Here is a 10,438-nt window from a genome sequence, read left to right as displayed (position 1 = left end):
CAAATGGCAAAAACCTGATAGAAACCGTGAGCCCAGGCAAAAAAAATATGACCTCATGTCTGAAGCTCAGGTGGGGTGGCTCCATTTAAAATGCCCCACCACTGTAACTTGCTGAAGCGTTTGATTTTTCATTAAATTGATGCCTTAAGCTGCCTCTGGAATGTAATGAACCAATTTCGCATTGTTCTCTGTCGCACTCACTTTGCTGAGGTTTGTTTTCATAATTATTCCAACTTACAATGCAATTTCTCACTCCATAGTGAAAGGTCATTTTTATTTTGTGATCAAAATCAGTGAATAATCATAGAGGTCCTAATTTTAAAATCTCACAACAATCCCAGTACAGAGTATGATCTGTTTAGTTTTACTGGGTACCAACTGCATATTAATGACTGCACTTAGCGGTTGTTCTTGTCTTGGTAGCACATATATCATGAATGGCATAATTAATTAATGATGTTATGTTTTTTCATACTTAAATATCAATAAAGATGATACACGAGAAATGAGTGGAACAGGTTTTAGCTATATGTAGAACCAGAGCTGTTAATAATGTAAGTTTGTTAAATGTTTGCTGTTGTTATTTGTACCTACAGTACAATGTCAATCATGTTAGGGAGAAAGCAAACAACATTAAGTTCACATAGGAAGTACAACTGATCTAGTAAATCTTGTAAATGCAAACACAAAGTTTACAAGAGTAACAAGTGTTAGCCCAACAGTAATTACCTATAATGGTGAATTAGCAACACTCAGACAGCAAATATAATAGCTAGCTTGGTTAGCACTAAGATGATAGCAGACAAACTTATTAACTAACTCTTATGTGTGTCAAAGCTAAACTTACATAAAGGATACCTGACACTACAAGTAAGATTTCATGAATGTCAGAAGTCAGAGAACTTCATCACATCACATTTTTCACACAAACAGCTTCAGAGCGAGCTGAGGGCTTTTATCTGTGCTCAGTGATTAGAGGAGTGTCATTACAGAGGTGTTTATGTTATCCAAACAATTAAGCATTTTCATACTGATAAATATCACAACTGTGTAAGAGACAACAGATGATAGAGAACAATATTAAATATTGGTGATGCTCAATTTGCAATCAGTCCATTCAAAAGATGCTCAGAGGTTGATCAATTTCTGTCAGATAGAAATCCCGTTTCAAAAGATGCAATACCAAACGTTAGTGCCTTGAATACCTCTTGACCCAGTGAAGAGTGATATGGCTCAGAGCAACACAGTGGAAAAAAACATCTCAGCAGTGCTCTTTTAATTACATGCCTGTCTCAAGTCTGACAGGACAGACCCGTGATATCAGAGCCTCTGAGAAACAGCACAAAAGGGTTGCTCCATGTGTGAAGTCAACAGGATTGCACCAGCCTAAGTGAGAGCCAGCAGAGAGATGGCTTCAGCCCAACTGTTTCCTGGAGATAAGGGGGAACAGAGCATTTGGGATGGGGCAAATTAAATAAGTCAGGCAAACAGAGAATGACAGTTTAACATGGTATCTAATTAACAATCGGGGATTGCCAGATGCAGACACACTCAGAAGTGTCCAATTTGGCTGAAATGCAGCACTGAAGAATTGTAAATTTCCCCACTTTGTTAGAAGCAATTTTTTATTGTAGGAAAGAAATCACTATTTTCCTTTGGAGAGGATATGATAGTCAATATATAGGTATATATAGTATGTAACTACATATCTTAATGCAATTCTAAATGCAAGCAGCAAAATGAGTCAGGGCATACATTAGCCTAGTGTTTTGACTGGACAACAGTGCTGTGACTGTTTTTTTTTTCTGATAAATGTAAACAGTTTATAGATTTCACAGCAAATATTTTGACATGCTACAGCAGGAAAATCATAGGCGTAATCAATAGTATCAATGGTGTGCATGCTCACTCACTGGCCTGGCTTATTGTGACACTGTGACTGAAAATGTTTTACCAACAGTTCACAAAAGTGCAATTTGAGAAGCTGTATTGTTCTTCTCTTCCTTCTCTATTTTCTGTTACACCAGTTGTCTGTGTCTGTCCTACTGGATGCTGCTCCCTTACAGAGTAACACTGTCTTGGGGATTCATCAGTACAGCAGCCACAAGGGAGAGACAGCACTGCACAGAAAGGCCATCTATTCAGCTCCATCACAAACTATATACAGTCTGGAAACAGATGGGCTCAAAAAATACTGTATCTCACTGTTTATATCAGACATATATCAAGCCAAAAATCAATGCTATTCAGTCAAAAATATTTATACAACATTGAACCAATGTGATTTTTAACCACACCACCTAGTGTGACTTTATGAATGGTAGTGTAATGCTGTGGTTGAATAGGTAACTTACACTGATGAGCAAGTCAGTGCAAATCACAGAAAAGCATTTCATCTTTCAAATTAGAAAAAGGAGAAAGAAACCTGTCTCTGTTGCAATCAACTTTCCAAGTTTTAAAGGGTTCAGTCCTGATGAGGAAAACAACCCTTTCAGAACAAGTAAGCTATCGTTTTGTCACTACCTTTCTTTTTTGAATGTTATGGCAGTCATCTTGCATTCATGTACATTTGCCAAACCATTTCAACAGATTGGTTCTGTGAGGGACAGTATGGCAGAAGATATCGGAAAATTTATTGCATAAATGATCATGCACTTCACTTTGGTAAAATAGTTTCTGCTCCTGAGGGTGCACCCCAGTAGATCTCAGTAGATCTCAGTAGTTGTGTGACTGTGCAGCAAACCCCAGCTGACACATATCACTGAGATAATATTATAGGAGGAGTTGGAGAAATTAATCAACACAAGTAACAGTTGTGTGAAGCAGGTACATTAGGAGCAAAGCATAACTAGCAACAGCTGCATAATGAGTGAGAACTTGTTGGAAAATAGAAAAAAAGACTGCCTCATTGACTTAATGTCTGTGATTGGTGTCTTGTTTGAACATAATTAGTAATTACAACAGTGAGCTCATTCTGATGGTGTGTGCAAATTCAAGTGTTCTGCCAGGTCTAATGTGATGCTTCGCTAATTTTGCTTCCTGCAGAAATTCAGATACCGTACCCATATAATATCCCATATTATTAAAGGGTTTTTATGTTTAACCATCCACTTCAGTGTTTCGAATTAGATTATTTGTGCCACTCCTTATTTGGATGCCACACCTTTACAGTTACTTGCTTTCCCCTCCAATTTAATGCCGATGACACATGCATTTGCCCCACTTGTTAAGAAAAGTGAAGAATGACTCATCTGATCATAGAGTACAGTATACATTTCATATTTGCAGATCTGTGTTGCCTGGTGCTCAAACTTTTTGCACCACTGAACTCTAAGGTGTTCATTCATCTGTGTAATGTGGGTTTTATACGCTGCAATCCCTCTATAATATCCCTCTCTATATGTTGATGTCAGCTGAGTGTTCTTGTTGGCACCGTCTGATCATGCTGGTCCTCTGTTTTCCTTCACATACAGTATGGTGCCCTACCCGTATGTAGACCTAAATGCAGATGTCAGTTTAGTCACTGTTGAAATGTTAACCAGTTGAGAAGTCTTTGTCCCTAAATCTCCTGCCATCCAGTAATGAAATGTCTTTCAAATTTTCTCTCATTCCTCTTGCTATCTTGATCCAAAATCAAGGTCAGGGCGAGCTCTGCATTGTACATTTCACCGAGCATGATCACACCGCCTTGTGCATCATTTGTATAATTTGTCATCTGTCTGTATGTTTGTGAGCGCTGGTGAAGAAACAACCAGATAAATCTAGATGCACGTGCATTCTCTCATATAACATAATATGTATAACAACACACATCAGTTGCTGTTCATGAGTTGTTTTTAATGCAGTCACCTTTACGTACTCAACATTAACTGAAATGCAATCAGTGCAGCCATTTAATGTAAGTGTGTTAAAGTACTGATTGAAACTTCCTGTGTTAACAGTGATTGTGGTGTTATTGTTTGAGAGGCAGCTGCTTCTTGTTAGAGTCACTTATTAAATCTGCAAACCCACTCACAAAGTCCACTAACATGCTCATTTCCATAATAAGAATCTTTGAAGGATGTGATGCCTATCATCACTAGACCTGAACATGGAAGTAAAGGTCAGGAGCTGCGGACATTAATTCAGTTATAAAGGACTGAAAAGGAGAGAACAGTCCTCTGAACAGCGATTTGTTGTCTCTGCATGTGACGCTTTTGACCGGAGAGACACAGGCCACTGCTGAATATTTATCAACCAGCTCTCAGATTCCATTCCAGTGTCCCTGCTACTCAATCATGAATCTTAAAAGTGTTAGGTGCCTTCTGTCAGATCTGTCCAACCTGCCTGTAATCAGAGCCAGCATCCAAAGGCTAATATAATATGACAGTTGTCAAACCCATGCAGCATGTCACTCCCCACATCCTTCTAGGAAACTGCAGTATACTGCTCACAGCTATTTGTGGCATCTCAGTAAAGAAACAGGAGCATGTCCATCTATACACTGTCGTTTTGGAATAAACAATACATGGACAGAAATTTTCTATAGGTTTGACAATCAGAAAGATTTGATATTTCTATTTCAGCATTTGTATGCTTCCATGCACACTTTAAAGCAATATCATTTTATTTTTTACTGTTTGTCATCTGGAGCTGGACAGGTAGTTCAGAGTGGGTTTATCCAAGACTTTTTTTTTTTGCTGACCACACCTGCATGCTGTAACTTGAGATGGCACTGAGGAGAGCAGTGAGGCTGAGCCAAAACAGTAAAGTTGCGAGCTGAAAGACACTAGAACACTCTCCAGTCCTGACTGAATCTGGTCTTATTTAACCTTGTTCAAGCAACCACAGATTCTGGACCCCCATGTGCTGCTCCTGTAATGTGTGCTGTGTTTTTTTAGTTAGACTCCGGTTCTTTTTATAGAACAACATGCAACTGGTACGGACTATATTCACCCTCATGATGTCACTTACATGTTACATGCAAACTGCAGTTGACTTCTTACTCCTCTTCTTATACAGTCGATCTCCATGTGGGCAGTTCTCATGAAGGAGTATTTCGAGAAGAGCCTTTGAAATTGGATGCTACAAAATCAAGTGGGGATTATGAGACTAACCAGTATTGAGACACTCAGCAGCAGCATGCACTTGTCTCTTTTCTGATGAGAGGCCTGGGCTGAGTATTTCTGTTCACCCAGAATGAGAATGACTGACTACAGACGGTCTTGACTGACAACATTTTTAGGTTACTAATAGAGGAGAAAGCAACAATTAGACACAGTAACTCAGTGAAAAATATTCTGCTTGCTAATGATAAAGTTGCTCACTCTATCTGTACTATGACAGTTCCACTACATTTTTCATCTCTCCCTGTTCTTGTCTCCACAGATCTTGTTGCTATGTACATTGCTATCTACAGTCCTATCATTCTTCAGTAAACACATTATCACATTTATGGGTATTATTAGAGTTCAGTTTATGTTCCTCTCAGTCTAGAGCAGTGTGTCAGGCACTGATTTCAAAAATAATGCATTTATTTTGTTGGGTGTGGGGGGGCAGCTTTAATGTTGTGGTTTTAGGGAGGGATGAGGGTGTCTGTAGCCTCTGTGAGAGATGTTTCATTTGAACACAGCCAGGTGGTGGAGCCTGATGGCACCAAAACCTGCTCTGCCCTAAATACAGCTGATGTGTTTTGACATTGCTGTCACCAAAATGCAGGCTGAAAGCAAGCAGAGGGACACTGAGGACCCTGGGGATGGAAAAAGGTAGAGAGGAGAGGATTGGGGACCACTGAAAACCAGAGGACAAATAAACAGAGAACAGTGCAGACAAAGAGAAAGACAGATTTGATTTTACTCACCATAAAGTTCTCATATTTTTAAACAAGCTCATTTTCAGCCCCGTCTACCTCAGAAATCCGGCAGCTGACATGTCCTGTTATTACATTTTCATCATGAAATGAACAATTTTCTAAATGTCACCTGTAATTTTCAGGGCTTTCAGCTACAAGCAGCTGACCAGCAGAAATAAACTGTGTAACGGAGACAGCTTGTCATATACTCCCTGGAGTTCTTGTCAAAGCCATCACCTCTGCAGACTGATTATTTGAGTATTTGTGTGTGTATGTACATATGCATTGGATGTGTGTGTTTCTTGTGTTGAGAGTACTTGTAGTTTCGTAACCTCTATATGCTCATTGCTTCAGGGCTTCAGGGGTGGCTGCTGTCACTTAGCTGTCAGAGAGTATTAAGCCTAAAAATGCATATACAATGTCATGCCTGAGAAGAAAAGTGCATTTCTTTCTAGTCCTTCTGTCACAGCCTCTGTTATGTGCTGGTATCATCTTGGGTTAGCAAAGATTAAAGGAGGTGGCAATATTACCAGCCCATTTCATGTCAGTTCCATCCATTTAGTGCTGTGGCTCTCCCTGTGCATCGCATCTGCTGTGTAAAAATAACCTAACATGGCATGGCACCACACTGGCTGAGCTATTATTAGAGAAAACCTTTGGAAACCAATTTGTCTCTCCAAAAATGTTTTAAATACCCAGACAAAATAATGCCCCTGTCTGACATATGACGAAGAGACCCCCCCCCCCTTCAGAGGCTGCCTGGTTTGGGACCCTCTGATGTGCTTTGCGTGATGAAAGTGGGGGGCGGCAGAGCACAGCATTCTCTCTGTCTGCCCTGGGGTCGCTCCAACAGGGACCTGTGCAGCCTTTACTGGCTGTCAGCTGAGGGAGTTTATGGTGAACTGGTCTAACCTGGCAAGCTCACTGTGCCGATTTCTAAATTATATATGCTTTTTGCCAATGTCAGAGGAGGACTCTTTTGTGCTATTATCAATATATTATATTGGTGAAACAGTAGTGTTCCTCTCTGCTCTCAGTGGAGAAAACACGTGATGTGCTGTGGGTCGCTGTTCTCAGCAGTGGAAAATCCCATGGATTCATACGCATTGATTTTAATTCTGTCTCATAAATGAAAAGTACTGGGATGAACGTGAGTAGTGGATGCAACAGGGGACATGAGTTTGTGTGCACTGAAGGTTGAATCCAGAGACCAGCAATCACAACAGGCAGCGATTGAAGTTTAAAACTTTCTGGTTTGTTGGTTACAGAAATACAACTTCAATTTAGAGGACAATTTTGTAAAAGAGAAAAAATAAGTTAAAAAGTGAATAAGATGGTCTGTAGTATGAAGCCTTATGCTCGTGGCTGTTGTTGTTAAACTATGTAATGTGCTTCCACAAAGAGTTCAATCAATGTGTGTTGATTGACGAGGGTGAATAGAAATTCTAGAAATTTCTATGTTATAGTTGTCAAGACCATGTAATACAAATAAATACTATATTATTGTTATAGTATTTAGACCTCACTGACTTGTGACACTGGAGCTAGATGGATGGAATTCTTGACTGGGGAAGCAGATAGGAAACATTTGGAAAATATGCTCATTCCCTGTCTTGCCAAGAGTTAGATGAGAAGACTGATACCAGCAGCCGGTTGGCTTAGCATAAAACTGGAAATGGTGAAACAACTAGCCTGGCTCTGTCTGTAGGTAACAAACAACACCCCTGAAGCTCACATATTTACACACTTCAGAGCTTTAGAGGTGCTGGTGGGAGGATTTTGTTACCTTGGCTAAGCTAAGCTAAGTGTATCCCTGCTGTATAAGAGTGGTGTCAATCTTTTCCTCTAACTCTCTGTTAGAACATAATTTAACAACACTGCACAATGTGGGAAGAATAATTAATTCCTTAGAGCTTTCACTACTGAAGTTGAACAAGTGAATACAACTTTAGTGTCTATGACTTTAACAGGTTTGAAAAGGACACGGACAGGACAGATGCTCCACGTCAGACACCAGAGCAAGGCCCACTGACAGGTAAATGTGTGATGAGAGGTGTAGTGAAAGGCACCATCAGTCAGGTGAAACCCTGAGGCGTTGTCAAGGGATGCGATCAGTTCTGCAAGGAGTGGAGGGGAGGAGGTCAGAGTCGGAGTCAGGGAGTCAGACTCAAATGGTGCACACCAGCTGCAGCTGTTGTGACCGGCTGCGACTGCAGGGCTTAGATTAATGACAGCTATGATGCTGTCGCACCTCTCTCACAGCAGCAGTGGTGTGGCAGGCTGTTAGCACTCTAAACACCTTTATTTCCTCACTTTATGAGCATGTCTGCAGTAGAACTCCGGCAACATTCATAGCTCCGGCTGGTTAATGCCAGTCCTAGAGCTAAAATATCTGAATTAGATACCTTGGATTCATGCTATGTCAGATGACTATGGTATGTGACTACATGACTATTAATAAACTAGTGATTTGAGATCTCAGTAAAGCAGCATAATTTCTGCTCACCAAGTTAAACAGTAGCCTCTGTGAGCTCTGATCTAATCACTAGTTTATGTTCATTTTATTTGACAACAGAGATTGAAAACATGTTTGGGAGGTTTGGCTATATTAAGATGCAATTCAAATGACGATGGAGGGGGAAATGCTTTTGTAGTTTGTTCACCGAAATAGGATAAAGCAGAAGAGATTTAGCTATTTTCCTTTTGTCCAGGCATTTCAGACTACACCAAAAATAAACTGAAAACTCTAGTATGGATGCATGCCGTTTTCACATGGGCATTTTCAGATTTAGCAGGCTTAACGCTGATATCGTCTAATCACCCTGTCACATCCACTAGCTAGTCCCTGCACTGTTAGCAGCCACCCACACTACTGGGAGTCTGTTTGGACACAAAGACGCCCCTCCTTCTCTTTCCTTTTTTAATCACTAATCAATTTCGTCTCAAAGGGACCAGGGAGCTGTTTAATGGTTACAAAGCAGAGAAACAGATCAAAGCATCCCTGGAACTAGCCAGGTGCAAAGCTCTGAGATGAAACCTTTTATGTGGCGACTCGAGCAGCTGCGTAATTCACAATATTATTGCCAGGCTTTGTGTTTTTTTTTTCTAAATGGGTGATTCTACAGCTCAGCCCCAGTGTAAATGGAATGAGGCCACATAGGATAGTCAGGAATACGCTAATCATGAAATGTTTGATTGTATGACTGGCACTTAGGACAAACAGTGGTTTGTAACTTACTTAGGACATTGAGTAAGAGCTACTAAAAGGCTAAATGGCATGTTTGTGATTACTGATTAAATGTTATGTTGGATTTGAGAAGATGTTCTGGGAGGATTGGTGTAATTTGTAGTATCACTGTAGAGAGGTATTATTTTTTAGCTCTGAAACTGTGGGTAATAACCCTGTTTGTACTGAACTTCATGCCTTGAATAACCCATATTATCAGCTTTATGGTCCAACCTGAGCTGATGCAGACAGGCGGGAGTTTGCTGGTCATGTGATGCGGCTGACCTTTCATTTGTAAGAATAAGCAGTGAGGACAACAGAACAGCAGAGGTCTTTTAGAAAGCGGCTCCTGGAGTGTGGTGGCCTAGATGCTGATCCTTTGTGACAGCTGTTGTGTTGTAAGGTGTGGCTCTGCTAGGCTGGGTTGTCATTTCACACACACTGCCGCAACGCTCCGCGGTCACAGCTGCACCTGTGATGCAGACCCTTATAGTGTATTAGCACAGGGGAGGAAGGTGTCACACACACATACACACCACACAGTAAAGATAACACTGTGAAAAAGAGAGGGAGAGCTACTAGAACTGAATCACAGCTCAAACTGAACAAAAGAAGCCTGAAAGGAAGATGTTATCGGGGTGGTTGCAGTTGTTAACAAAATTCATCTCCGAGATTATTCACTGTTATTTTGGCACTCAAAGCTGTGAAACAACACAGCAACAGATTTAGCATGTATGGGAACACATACGGTTAATAACTGTAAAACGTTTGCTTGGTTCCTCAGCTGCTGCCCATACGTTGACTCTACCTGGGACCAGCAGTGTTACATTAGTGACATTTTCGAATGTCATCCCGTTTCGGCTGTGAAGTCACACACAGCTTGTGAAGGGGGGTGGGCGACACTGATATTGAGTGATTGACGCTCTTTTCCTGTGCTCAGATAACATCATCTGCACAGAAATAACATTTTATGTCATCTCCTTTTCTGACTCATTTGATTTAACTTGCCTCTCCTTCTAATATCTTTACTTTTTCCTCTCTCAGTCTCCCTGTATCTCTTCTGCGTTATGATAGATCTGTTCTGCCAATGCAGCTGCTTATCTTTGCTCACCAAGTCTCCCCTTTAAGGAGTCTGTCTTTTATAAAATATGATACTTTTGTTCAAAAAGTCAAACATGGGAGAATCTGTTCTCTTTCACAAAGTCATAATTATCATTAGGAAAGTGACACCATCATTTTTAATGTAAAAAAAACAAACAAACATGTTATTATTACTTTTATTTGATGGTGTTTCTATTTCTGAGTCAATAAGTCAATTAAATGATTTGCCGATGTGGAGATCATCAGCAGCATGCAGTATGGTGGTTTTCCCTGGCGCTAAG

Source organism: Toxotes jaculatrix, chromosome 15 (assembly GCF_017976425.1).
Source record: "Toxotes jaculatrix isolate fToxJac2 chromosome 15, fToxJac2.pri, whole genome shotgun sequence".
In the NCBI taxonomy this organism is placed as follows: Eukaryota; Metazoa; Chordata; class Actinopteri; family Toxotidae; genus Toxotes; species Toxotes jaculatrix.
The sequence above is the reverse complement of the archived record's forward strand: the minus strand, read 5'-3'. Positions refer to the sequence as shown.